The sequence below is a fragment of the Parasteatoda tepidariorum genome, chromosome 3 (genome assembly GCF_982258835.1).
Source record: "Parasteatoda tepidariorum strain Cologne lab strain chromosome 3, Ptep-v5.0, whole genome shotgun sequence".
Taxonomy (NCBI): domain Eukaryota; kingdom Metazoa; phylum Arthropoda; class Arachnida; order Araneae; family Theridiidae; genus Parasteatoda; species Parasteatoda tepidariorum.
The window spans coordinates 40559070-40573878 of NC_141757.1; the positions used below are offsets into that span (position 1 = coordinate 40559070).

General features: G+C 28.8%; 1 long non-coding RNA gene across 2 annotated transcripts in view; it reads left to right on the top strand.

The window, feature by feature from the left end:
- Positions 1-5207: 5207 nt before the first annotated feature.
- Positions 5208-14809, top strand: part of LOC107442669 (uncharacterized) — a 36390-nt gene continuing 26788 nt past the window's right edge. The window contains exons 1-2 of one of the 2 annotated variants that reach the window (XR_015432508.1): positions 5208-5319; positions 11425-11523. This is a non-coding gene — a long non-coding RNA (uncharacterized LOC107442669). Of the gene's footprint in view, positions 5320-11293; positions 11524-14809 lie in introns of those variants that run through there. The other variant, XR_015432507.1, reaches the window with a different exon arrangement.

Consider the following 14809-nt stretch of genomic DNA (forward strand, 5'->3'; position numbering starts at 1 on the left):
TATTGAAAAAGTAGAACTCAAACATTTCGTATCTTATTTTAGTTATCATAATCCCATTGTAAATGTTATAGATTTGGATATTTCTCCACTCTAAAATGATAATTAAAAGATGCGATCAATTGTGAATTGTAAGCATTGTTAATAAAGTTTGTCTTAAAGAAACAATATGATTTCACTAAAATTCAATTTCTACCCCTTCCCATTTTCATTTCCACATTACGAAGTTTCACTTCTTACACGCGGATGGACTCCACGCACTATTTTTTTTTTTTTTTAGTTTTTGTTAAAACTGAGATTTTATAATGCTGCAAAGTGGATAAAATAAATGTATTATAACTGCCTCTTACAATAATGTAAGTAAAATTATACCCAGTTATTAGTCATCATTAGTGTTAGATAATGCCATAAAATCCTAATTAGAGAAAGATTAGTGAAATGGTTAATAGCATTTAGTTGCATAAAATATTTTTGAAAAGGTGGAATAGTTAAGCAATTGACTTAAATACTAATTTAATATCTATTTAATATTTGTTCAATCTACAATCTAACATATTGCTTACCTTAAAATAAACAATAAAGGCTGTGTTTCCCCCTTCCGAAAAAAGCCGACTTTTAAGGTTTCCAAGATACGAGGAGGGGGAAATTCGTGGAGCGCCTCACGTTTCATAGGCAGTTTTTGTTATAAATATTATTGTAGAATTTTGTTTTCTTCCAAGCATATACAAGATTGCCTAGGCATGGTTCTTGAATGCAGTTCTAGTGGCACCATGCAAAATAAAATGAATAAATAAAAACTTTGTATAGAAATGCAAGCTATTGGACTAGAGAAAATAAGCTATATAAAAACATTTCTAGAAAATAAGCTGTGAAAAAACATTTGATTTTAGCAAAGTAACTCGGTAAATTAGTAGATTTAAAACACCTCTAAAAATTATAATAATCGAATAAAACTTTTATTTTGTCCATTTTTAGGAAATAAACGGGAAAAAATATATCTATTTGAATTATTTAAATAAAAATCTAACTAGTTTCAGAGCTATCTACTTTCTTGGAGATTTTTCAGAAATAGAAAACTTGTAGGGCCCCTCGCAACGTCTGACGACAGCCCTGTATCAATTACATAAATAAAAACCTGATATTTTCTTTTCTTAAACTGTACTAAGATAACTTAAAAACAATTTAAACAGTTTGAAAAAGTAAAAAAAAAATTTTTTTGGCAAGATAATTGAATGACAATTTTTGTCTAGTAGTCTGGAACAGGCCTTTGGAAGTAACCTATTATTTTTATAACAGGTATTATTAAATAACAGGTGAAAAATACCTGTTCCAGAAAATATTAGTCATCTCTAGCTGAAAAGGATGAAATATGAAGTCAAACGGGGTCTGGGGAGGATGGAGCCAAGTGAATACAGATGTTATTGGCACTACATATTAAACCAACCGGTCATTTGAAATAAGTATTGACTAACAAATTTAATAACTTACCACATAAAATTAACACTGTTATTAGTACAATTAGATGTTTCATAAATAATTTTAATATTTGATTCATGCCAGTTCAAATAATCGCCAATTCTTTAGTGTTAATTGCTTTTTTCTTCAATACATTGCCAATACCTTTTTCAGTACTTTTAAACAAATTTAATACATTTAAATAGCTCTTCTAACAATTTAAAGATAATTAGCAGTCTTTTCAGCTTTAAGTCAGCCGATCTGCTAATTTTACTTACATATAGATGGCATGGGGAAACGAAGAAGCATAACTCTAAAATGGTGGTGCTCTATTAAAAATGTTTCAGCTGCAACAAAAATTCTTATTTATTAGGTTTCTAGATTGTTTTATTAATACTAAATTTATCAAATTTCCAATTTTTCCTATAACCTCTTAACCATTGTGATACAAAAGAATCTTTGCTTATAATTCCTGTATTGTATCACATTGTTGCCCAGGGAACGCCAAACGAGGAGGCAAGGCTATTTTATTCTAACTGCTTAAACACTAAGAATAATATTTGATTATGTAAAAAAGGTCATTTTTTTCTATATCATGAGTATCAACCATTATCTGTAAAATCTATCACTTTTGAAGTTTTCTCATAGTCACTGGGTCTTAGAATAGTTGTTATTTTAGTGTTTAGCAATCAAAATAGTTCCCCCAAGAGGGCTGTCAGACATATTTATAAGTAGTCAGAAAGTGAGCAACAGCCCCCCGAGGAGTAAAAGAATCGTTAATTCCGTACATTCCATGAAAATATATTTTTACAGAGTAGATCTATGAGTTCTGCCAAAATCAAATAACAATGTATGTAAAAATAAAATAAATACAGTAGCATAAATAACTACTGAACACATAATTTTGAAAACCAGAATGCCAAATGAAACTTAGATATTTTAATGCAAAACAATATGGAACGAAAGCCAAAATGATGTTAGGGTAAATTTTGCTTAAATACTAAACTTATAGTGATAAACTTATCTAGAACTTAAAACTACACATGCATATATGCAAGTTGTTCTTTACAAGAATTTTGAATTCAAGAGAGCCAAAGGAAGAACTGCATAAATAAACTCCGAACGGACATAAAGACATGGAAATGACAGAATCGCCAATTTTTTCCCATACTCCTCTAAATATTTTTTAAAAGGTGGAATAGTAAAGCAATTGACTTAAATATTAATTTAATATCTATTAATTTAAATACTTGCTTGAGCTAAACTTATTTATTTATTTTTCAGAATGTACGTTTGATCTACGAATTAAATCTCTTACTTCATTTTAATTTAAATAAAAAACGTGTACATTTTTTGTAGAATTTGATTAAAAGGCATAAACATTTAATTCATTTACAAATGCGATAAATTCATCATAAAATAGGAGGAAGGTATAAATTTAAAAGATGACGAAATTATTTGTATTATAATTTTTGAGAAAAGACATAAGCATGTGAGGTAAACATCTAATACAAGTCACTTAAAAAATTAAATGAGGCATTATATTTAATACATCTTTAAATAAGGCTTTTATAGATAAGAATACTAAATGTGCCAACAGTTATTTTAAATGAAAATATTGTGGTACTACAGAAGTATATAATACTTTTGGCAAGTTTAGCTACGATATGAACTTTTTGGTTACTAAGTAGAATTACTGAAAAGTGTACAAGCAAACAAAGACAATAATTTTTATTAAAAATGTTTCACTACTACTGCGGAAGGCAAACTTTTTAGAGAGTTTAGTGATAATATGAACTATTTGGTATCAGAAACGCTTAACGTAAAGTGTACTAGCAATAATTTTAATTGAAAATATGCGGAACTGCTGTACTAGGCAATATTTTTGGCAAATTTAACAACGATGTGAAATATTTGGTTACTAAATCAGCTTGTTGTAAAACGTACTATTGATAATTATAAACAATTCTAAATTAATATGGTACTACTATGATATAAAATCCTTTTTGGTGAATTTAAATACGATATGAATTTTTCAATTATTAAATCAGTTTGCCTTAAAATGCACTATTAATAATTTTAATCTGGTAACGACTACTTTGGTACGTAATACTTTCAGTAAGTTTTAAAACGATAATTGTTTTTTGTTGATGAAGGTTTTGGTTACTAAATTGGCTTACCATACAAGACACATTTTTCAGCGAAAAGAGATATAAAATAATGTATAAAAAATATATAGTAAAAATTTAAAAATCTACAATAATAAACTTTAATAAGAGCAATACTGTTAAAATTAACCTAATTGCTATTAAGCTATTTTAAATATATGAAATCATGTTAAGAGTGAAATAAATCTCGCGACCCCAAGATTTAATATTTCTTATGAGTTCATTATATGAATTAATTTTTTAATATTAACATAAGTATGAAAATCTGAAGGAAACTGTATTTTATCTACTGCAGTTTAGATTGAAGTTATTTACAAATACTATTTATTTATTTTGAATTTGTTTGTTTTTAGTTTCGCGATTCGATTAGTGGAAAGTTTTAAAGGTTCATACCAGCTCATAAATAAAATATTTACTGTATGAGTGACTTTACTATTCTAGTTCGGACTGATTTTCATTTTAGTTTAAATGTTACCTGAAAAGAAAATACTTATTAAGCATACATAATCAGCAAAAACATTAGTTTTCAAAATCTTGAAAAAGAAACTGTTGGAAAATTTCGAAAACAAAAAATACAAGATTCAATTAATTGCTTAAAAGCTTATCAACTTTAAAATGAGCTAATCCAATTTATTGGTAACGGCCCATGAACTATTCCAAATAATTTAGGATTTAATCGAAATGAAATTCAGTTACCGAAAAAAGAATTAATGATTTAAAAGAATCCAAATTGTATCTATGATTTGTGGATAGTTTTGTACTAAATAGAAGAAAAGAATTTATTCTGAAGGAGAAATTAGGAAAATGAAGATTTAAAATTCATTTAATTGCTTAAAAGTTTACCAACTTTCAAATAAGGAAATCTAATAGATCGGCAATAGCCAATATACGATTCTAAATATTTTAAGAATTAATAGAAATGATATTGAACAGTCGAAAAACAAATTGATTATAATAAGTACTCATTGAACAAATGGTGTAACAAAACATTGAACAAAAATATCTAAGGAACAAAGTAGGAACAGAAATCCAGAACAGTGTAGAGTTCGTAAAAGGACATTAAAATGTCCCAAAAACAGGAAACTGAGTAGACTTGGTAAGCAAGGTAAAGAAACCAGTAAAAAACTTTCAACTCGTAAAACATCAAATTCAACCTTTGAAATAAATCCATCTCAGGATTAAAACCATTCATCTTCCAAGTGTACTTAGTAAAAACATAAATCCAGAAGAAGAGATTGTAAAAGTATCTTTCACCGTCCCAATAAGATGAATACTTTAAACAGAAGAGAGAGTAAAAAAGCATGAAAACAAAGTACAAAGTGTGGAAAACCATCGTAGAAAATGCAATTTTTTAATAACATTGAGTCACAATAAAACTTGTTAAGTTTCAATGGCAGTGTCTCAAGTTGAAAAGAAAGATATTTCAGAAAATTATATCGAAAAGAATTTAATCATGTGATGGGTTTTCAATATTTTCATTGGTTAAGGCAAATGACGTGATTTTACAATATTCTCATTGGTCAAAAAGAATCAGATATTTTGAAATAGGCGAAAGGAATATTTAATTACAATTGGCTATCATGAGCACAAAACTATTAATCCCTTATAACCTTATACAAATATATAAAAATCATTCAATTAATATATTATCAAACACTGTATATTGTTATTTTTAATACAGATTTGAAGAAGATTATAGGTAACGTATCTCATACTTTCAAGATATTTTTTTTCACAATTATAAATATATTAAGCTGTTAGTTTTCTGTTAAAAATAAATAATTATGACACCTAATCAGCTAATGAACATGTTTCAGAGAAACACCATTGTAAAATGTTAATTTTTAAAAAGGAAAACTATTCTATCATAAACTTAACCATATCATTATAAATTTATAATTAATTACTATAATTCGTTAATAAACTTTTCGCAAACAAAATTTTTTTTCAGTACACGGTTAAAATCAGAGAAAATGTGCTTAGAACATTTCAAAGACAGATGTTTAAACACTGCACATCAACAAATTTTTGACATCGATTGAAAGCAGATCTAAAAGAAACAGAAGAATCACCATTAGTTGGTTTTTGTAACGTCATCAACTATAAAAGATCAAAATGAAATCCATCTCTAATGCGTATCTCTTATAACACATCGGCTGATAAGTTTCTTATCTGACATACAGATGGTACCCTAAATTCAGAATTAGTATTTTGTTTAGCATGTCCTAACTTTCAAATAAAAGGTGTCAAAATTTTATAACGATCTGCGATTTTAAAGTTACAGTAATTTTAATCGAACTCCAATTTTTATTGAAACAATGGATAAAAAAGAATTTCGTGTTCTTATTAAACATTGTTATTTAATGGGAAAAAACACGGTAGAAACTAAAGCTTGGCTCGATAAGTGTTATACGGGTTCTTCACCAGGAAAATCGACCATTATTGACTGGTTTGAAGATTTTAAACGTGGTCGTACAAATGTTGAAGGTGCGCCACGCTCTGGACGCCCTAAAGATGTGGTTAATCCGGAAAACATAACAAAAGTCCACAAAATTGTTATAGAAAACCGCAAAGTGAAGTTGCATGACATAGCTGATACTCTAAATATATCAAAAGAGCGTGTAGGCTTTATTTTGCACGAACATTTGTTTATGAGAAAGTTGTTTTCGAAGTGGGTGCCGCGTGTGCTAACAGTTGACCAAAAACAACAACGAATTGATGATTCCGAGTGCTGTTTGACGTTGTGTCAGACACCCCCTATTCACCCGCATCCACCCTATTCACCAGATTTGTCTCCTAGTGACTTCTACTTGTTTGCAGACTTGAAAAAAATGTTCGCGGATAAGAGATTCAGCACGAATCAGGAAGTGATTGTTGAAACAAACGCCTATTTTGAGGCCAAAGGTTAAAATCACTGTAACTTTAAAACCAATCTACAGATCATTATAAAATTTTGACACCTTTTATTTGAAGATTAGAACTTGCTAAACAAAATACTAATTCTGCATTTAGGGCGCCATCTCTATGTCAGACCGGAAACTTATCAGCCGATGTGTTAAAAAATAAAAAGTAAAACTAACAGGCAGTAGTCTCAACTTTCGCCCGCTTTCCAGATCAAAAAATTTTACCAGATTGCGTTTACCCTGTTCTTTTTTTGAGAATCAAAAACTTAAATCCATTGAAAAAGAAAGCGAAGTTTGCTAATAGAAAGTAGTTTTTTGTGTCTAATATGGTAACTTATTTGATATTAATCAACTATTAACAAACCAATCTTAATCTTATCTATTTCAATTTTAATATTAGGTTTTATGAAGGGAAAATTCGATCACTAAAATGTAAGTCAGTTAGGCCGTTATCTTCTTTTTCATCTGTCTCACTCTACTATTCTGAAAATTAAAGATCAACAATATTTTTAGAAAGTTATGAAAATGGTGAAGATTTTCGGAGGTTTTTCCAAAATAGAATGGTCAGACTTAAAAGCAGTATGTTAAGATTATTGCGCTATAGATGACGAAAGACAGGTATTTCACTATACAAATTACTAGAAAAAAGTAGCAACCATTTTTGGAGTTACTTTATCATGAAATTTGCTTGTCAGAGTAGAGTATTTTTTGAGAGTAGTTCCCAGGTGTACTATAATATGTATTGTCACACCATAAATTAGAGTCAAACCCAATAAGAGAAAACGGGTCTATTTTTACGAGATATGCCGACAAGAGTGCCAATTTTAGTATTGGCGGAATTTATAACTGATCATTAACTCGTCAATCACAACAATTTTACATTAACTTTCACACCCTAACCAGGTATTTCTCAGTTGGGGAACGCTACCACACGGGTCATTACGGATTTTGCATAGCATTTTAATTTCTATCCACTTTTATTCTATTAAGCCAAATTCCAATTGCGTTAATATTGTCTTTGTCTGTGTGATGTGCGTAAGGCAGATGAACAAACTAATTTTATTTCATGAATCGTTGAGTGTGTGCATTCCAAATTAAAAGTCCTTGCTTTAAATTGCGCCGTGAAAAACAGCTTTATTGACTTTATATGAATTATTTCATATTGCAATATGCTTTGTTGTAACAGTTTTTGATGTTACTAATCACACAAAATGGCGGCAACTACTTTACACAAAAAAAAAAGTGCAATGAAACATTTGTGGTGTTTACTACACCGAGAACTTTCCTTGGTATTTCATTGCGCCAGTTTCGGTGTGAAAAAGTCATGGAGCTAGGAGTAGATGGAGGAGACACTAGCAGAAATTCGTGAAGCCGAAAGCTCGGCAATGTTAACCGCGAAATTAACCGTTGGCCATCTTACTTACTTCAAAACATTGGCAGTTGTAGCTCGTTCATGCTTGAATTGTCTTATGTTCGGACAGTTATTATCATTTTTATTTTATTCGTTATTCGAGTAGTCTTACTTTGTCTTATTATTTTTTCTTGAATTCTTATTATTTTAATCATATTATTTTAATTATGACTTCTTGCATCTTAAGGTTTTATGTTACTTTATAAAAATTTCAGCTGTAGTTTTATTTATTTCTGTCGAAGTTATTCATCTGAAAATTGATATTTTTTAAAACCAGAAAGTATCCCATTGCATTCCAAATATGAAATAGATAAAAAAAATTTAAATTTATTAAAAATCTAATATTATATACAAGTGATTGCATGTAATATTAGATAATAATAAAGTACTCCATGATTACATATACATTTATTCTAAGCTTTATAGTGATGTAGTTTTTGCTTAATGTTACGGTATTGATAGTTTCTGTTCTATACCTTCATTTACTGTATTTCCCCTAAAAAAAAATAATAATTTTTATTAAGGCGTAGGGTTTTCTAATCCCTAAACAAAGTCCTTTTTTAAATCAAAGTGATTTATTTTAAATTTAGCAATAATCAATTTCCTATTTATAGAGAATAATATATATATATATATATATATACATAAGGATTTGTGAAGTTAAACCTTTTTAAAGAAATTGTTTATTGCTCTCAGGGCTAAGATATTTTGAGTTAGTCACTAGAATACTGTGATAATATTTTCTCAATCTCTAATTTTTATTTGTTTTTAAGAAATATTTTGACAAAAATTTTTTAAACTAATTTACTTAGTAAGCTATTAAAAATGTCATATTTTAAGTATTCATAAAATTTTCATAGTATAAATTATTTAGGTATATTAATATGGATTTGTATAGACTAATTTTTAGCAAGAGAAATGAACATAAATTATGTATTGCACTTTCTGAAATTCTTTTTTTAACAAGAAACATCTTTCAATATTGTGGTATTCAATTTTATTTTCTATATTGAGCTATGAGTTAGCTCTATGGATGTGACATATTCATAACCGCTCAGAGCTTGTTCTTTAAATTCTAATTTTTCTTAACGTAATAAGTTTATCTACCTTTACTAGTATAATAATTAGTAAGTTTGAACTCTTAAGTTTGAACTTATAAAACTCTCAGGGTGGTTGAAATTTTACAATTCTTAATAAATTTAATTATATTTTTTAAGTTGTATTGATAAATACATAGCGATTGTAAAATGAAATAGATCTACTTTTGTTTTAAAAACTCTCCAAGTTAAAGTATTTTTTTTTCTAAATGTTTTTGTTGTATACCTTCATTGAAAACATTAAATGTGTTTTTCTCTACATTTAAGAATCTTTTTCTGGATTTATAAAGTTCAATGCACCCCTCTAAGAAAATTGTTAGTTGCTTTTTGTTGTATACATTAAATGTACATAGCTTCATTGAAAGCATTGAACATGTTTCTCTCTCAATGTATATATATATATATTATTATTGTTTTTTTTAATGCATAGAATTTTCTAATCCCTAAGCTAATTTTTTTTCTTTCAAATTTAATAATTTTGAAAACAGCTATATTCAATTTATAAACAAAATATATGTATATATTTAAGGATCTGTTTCTAGATTTTTCAATGTGCCTTTGCTCTGGTTTAAGAATTTTTTTTTTTTTTAAATAATTACTAGAATACTGTGATAATATTTTATTAATCTGTAACATATTTTTCCTTTTTTTTAATAAGCATTTTGACATATTTTTCTTTAAATTGATTTACTTTGTATGCAATTAAAAATGTCCTATTTAAGTATTCATAAAACTATCAAAGTATAAATCTTCATATGTAAGGATTTATTTTTAGCAAGAGAAATTTGTATAAATTTATGTATTTCACTTTCTGAAATCATTCTTTAACAATAAACATCTTTCAATATTGTGGTATTGTGGTGTTTTCTACTTACAACTGTAAGCCTCATGCTATACTTTGTGGTGCATGAGGAGTTTTAAGTCGTTCAAATAAAATAAAAAAATATTGTGATATTCCTGTCTTTTTTTCCTGTCTTTTTTTCCTGTCTTTTCTTAAAATAATTAGTTACCTGACTTTATGGACCTATGAATTAAAACTATCAGAGTAATATAAATTTTAAATTTCTAGATAATAAACTTTTTTATCTTCTTGAAATTGTTTTGAAAAGTGCATAGTGATTGTTAAATGAACTTGACCTAATATTAACTTTACCAAGAATTCTATTTGTTTCAAAAATTCTCTCAAGTTGAAATGTTTTTTCTAAAAGTTAGAAATACGAAAATTCTAACGGCTAAATAAAAAATGGAGAAAGCTTGGATGGATGGATCTCTTATTTAACTTAAAAGACTAAATTCGACACTTTAAATCAAATTAAGAACCCTTCAAAACCGCCCTCCAAGCTTCGTTTAAAAGCATGGATTAACTAGAAATAGAAAGATGTATGAGCGCACAACGACGCAGCAAGTAAGATGGCGGAAAACTCTCGCGGTTGCTTCACCTTGAAAGGAGTGGGCTAATGGGAGTGTCTTCTCCACTTACTCCTAGCTCCATGGAAAAAGTTGCTACCATTTTGGTGTTAATATGTAATGAAATTTTTTTGGCAGTGTTGGAGAGTTGTTCCAATATGTATTGTCACAGCATAAGTTATTGAAATTTCTGTTTTGTTGCAGTAAAATATTGTGGAAAAAATTGAATGAAGTTGAAAGAATATAAATATTTAATAATCTATATAAAAAAAGCCTTTTATTCCAATAATAAATCAAAAAATTTTAATGTTATAAATAAAGTATGGAAATTTTTTTATACCTGATCTAAGCACGTTCTAACGTCCACTTAACTGTTTTTTTTTCCTCATGAACTTAACGAAAACAACTAGAATATAAGTGATATTATAATGTGCTTTGCATTCAATACTTTTTTCCCCACAATCTTCCTTCAATACTTATTTTCCAACAAATTAAACGTAACAAAAGCTTAATAAGCTGTACTTATAAAAGTTGCAATAGAAAGAACAATGCTGCTTCCTTAAGGAAATAAAAAAAAAATGAAATGTATAGATTGTATTGTAATGAAATGTGGAGAATGAATTGAATATATTTCAACTTGTAATATCAATGTAAATACATTTTACTTTGATCAAAAACATATCTCAATAGGGATATCGTTCCTTTTCCAGATTTTTCTCTAAAATCCAAAGTTTAAAACAAAGAATAGGGAAATAGAGCATTCTGCATTGTTTTTAACAAAACTTACCTTCTCAATCAATCCACAATGTATTCTGATCACGTTATATTGTTTAAACAGCTAAATTTTACATATTTAAAGCTGATTCAGTTGAGTTGAGTAGAGTATTAGGTAGTAAAATAAGGCAGATAAGTTATCATTGTTGCTAAGATGCTAATTAATTTAATATTCACTGTTGTTGTTTTGACTATGCATTGTTTTTGTTTAGATTTTGTAAACGGTATGGGTATGCCTTCAAGTTCAGACGACATAGGTACTGGCGAGCACTTCAAGCCTTGCTTGGAATGGATCAAATGCAAATCAGGAGGTGAGAATATTTTTATGTTCAAATCATAAACACATGCGCTGTGATTGACGTTCCTTATTTGTATAAGTGAGTTTTAAAAAAACGATTATTTTCCTAAGTGACTAAGTATGTAGTAATAATATTTCCATAATACAAAGTAGTGCATTCATATTTTCTAATGAAATATGCTTCCACTTACCTTTATAACTCAGCAAAGTATACTTATCTCAATTTTTCTCTGAAATTTCCTAACTTAAATCAAGGGTGGCGCCAGACTCTGCCCGACAAGGGGGCAAGTCTGGCAGGGGGCTCAAACAAGTTAATTCAAAGTATTTAAATTAAATTTCAAGTGTGTTTCTAAGAATCTAAAATCACTAATATTGATACCATAATGTGCAGATTCCTTTTAATGTAAATTTAAATTTAATTTTTTTTCTGTTACCGATATATTTTGTACTGTATGGTGCAAATTACCATACATTGTAAGCGTAAAAATTATTTCTGTAATGAGAAAAAATAGTTGTAGCAGTAACCGCAATTTCAAAAAATTTCTACGCTTCTTACTCTCATAACTCAAAAATTATTCGTTAATAAAAATTTAAAATTTCATGCACATTTAACAAAACATTCAAAGAACATTTTGATATAAAATGTTATTTTTATGTGCATCGATTGGCTTTTGAATCATTTAAATGTTTTGCAAATAAAGTTTTAAGTACATTTTTTGCATCCACGTATTCCATCTAAAGATATCATGCCCCGTTTTGAACGAACTTCGAAATGGTTATGCCCATAAAACTGTAAAATTCGAATTTTTTTTTAATGTTACATAGTATAATTTTACGGACAAAAAAAAGGCTATTTTAATGAGGGGACTCGACGTTAATATATATTGTAAATAAATACAAAGAGACTTTTAAAATTTCTCCTTGCGTCTCCTTTTTCTTTTCAAAGATGCTTTTAAAGTGAACATCTATGTCCGGCAAAATGCTAATTTCTTCATTTGAGAAAAAGAGTAGGTCTATCGGCTTAAAATATAAGATTCAAACAATATAGTTTAAATTTGTAATTATTTTTCAATTTACAAATTTTAAATTTGCCTCCGAGAAACAAATATTAACTAACTTACATTTTTAAAAAAAATTGCCACACATGGCTGCTGTTTGTCTGCCTATGTTTTCGTTGAAAGCTGAAAGCACACTTTCGACAAGATTTCTGTTTCGCCCTGCAAAAGCTTTTTGCATATTGACATACGCCTGCAACGAATAGCCTTTTACACAGTTAATTGATTATTGTTTACCAACGCGAAACATTCTTTCCTCTACAATTTAAATTTGCTTTCATAGTTACGAAATTTAAGTCACAAAAAATGGACACTAAAAATGAAGAAGTTAGGGGACCAAATTTCGAAAAATAATAGTTTCTCTCTCTCTCTTTTTTTTCTTCTTTTTCTAATGACTTATTTGACCGATTTTGCTTAAATTTTGTATTTTGACATTTAAAATTGCAAATGATGAAAAAATTGTACACTTTACATTTCTTAAGTTTCTCGACTTCCCTTAAATAAAGTAATAATAAATGTTTACTAAAAGTTTTATTTTGCATGAAATTATCTGTAGAAAAGGAATATGAATTGATTGATCAGATTGGAATTGTATGGAAAACTTTTTCAATTCGCTTACAAAAAAGTGGGCTGTATTAAAATACGCAAAAACTAAAGTTAACAGTAAAGGGTGTTAACTTTCAAGAGCGCTCCAGAAAAAACTAATAAAACAATATTTCTAAATTAAAACTACTATATTTTGGGGGTCAGAAATCCGAATCCGTCGAAAAAAAGGTATGTCTTATCGGATAACGATTTTATGTCTAATTTCCTAACTTAAAATATCGTTTGGACTAATTAATTAGTATATTTGATGCAGAGCCGTTTTTATGTTTACAGGGGCCCTGGGCTTGTGGACTGGACCCTTTATGAGGGCTGGGGGCCCTTTATGAGTAAATTTAGAGAAAAATTTTTTTTTTAAAAATAATTTTTAAATTTTTATTTATTTTAAGAGTAAGAAAGATATAAATTAATTATAAAAGCTTATATACATTATTTTTATCGAAACTTTAAGGTAACTATACTTTTCGTGCTTTTTGAGAGGCGAATCTTCTATCACATCATCAAAATCAATTTCCTATAAAACATACATTTTGCTTTGCAGATCAAAATCTGTTAGACTTAGAAACATAAAATTATGAAGGTGTGTAGAAAATATACAAGGAGTTATAAAAAATACAAGAAAATACAGTTTGATTATTAGTTTTTTTTTTTATAATCGCCGTTGAAAGACTGACTCAATTTTGAGCCAATGTTTAACTACGTAGCGTTGAAATTTTAAAACCAATCCAGAAGACAAGGAAACTCCTGGATCAATACCCAGAGGTATTGAATTGTTGAGAGAACTTGAAGGAGTTTATGACCCCGACAGATTTAATATGCACCAGTCACCATTTTATACTTGGGCAGGCTCAATTCGAACTCCCTTTCTCACGAACACGAGTCCATAGCCCTACCATCAACCAAGCTATCGTGGCCAAATTATTAGTTTATTTTATAACAGTCATTGAGCAGCCCACCAGATTTCGAGTTTACTACTACTAATGTTTAACTCCGTAGCCTTGTAATTTTGAACCCAATCCAGCAGACAAGTGAACTCCTGGATCAAGTAGTGGAAGAAATTTTTGCCTTCGTGGAGGACGTTTTGATGGAACTATCCAGCATTTGAGTTACATGGAGAGGAAAACCACGAAATCCTCCCACGGTTAGTCTGATACCAAGGGAACTCTAATCCATGATCCGCCTACCACTGAGGATATTTCACGTCAGCACTGTGGTCGGTAAAAGCCGGGTGTAGAATTCATATCGATCAGCCATCACCGGGAATCGAACTCGGTGCACCTCATTCGGAGGAGAATGCTCTATCCCATGAGTCCAACTTTATTGAGTAATAACTCAGGTACCAATTTTCCAATTTTATTGATTGGTACCAATTTTATTGATTGCTACCAATTTTATTGATTTGCTTAAATTTAATCATATTCAAAATGTAAATGGTAATTCAATCGTAATTTTTGTAGAAAAAAAAGGAAATAAACCGTTTTTCCTCTTAATCTGCAATGAAAGGCAGAAGCAACCACGAGGGTTAGTGAGCAAAATGAACAGGTAGCGGAGCCTTCCAGTTTTTTTATATAATTGGTAAATTATTGGTTATTAACATGCGTACTTAAAAAATAAAAAAACATTTTTCAGTATTAAAAAATA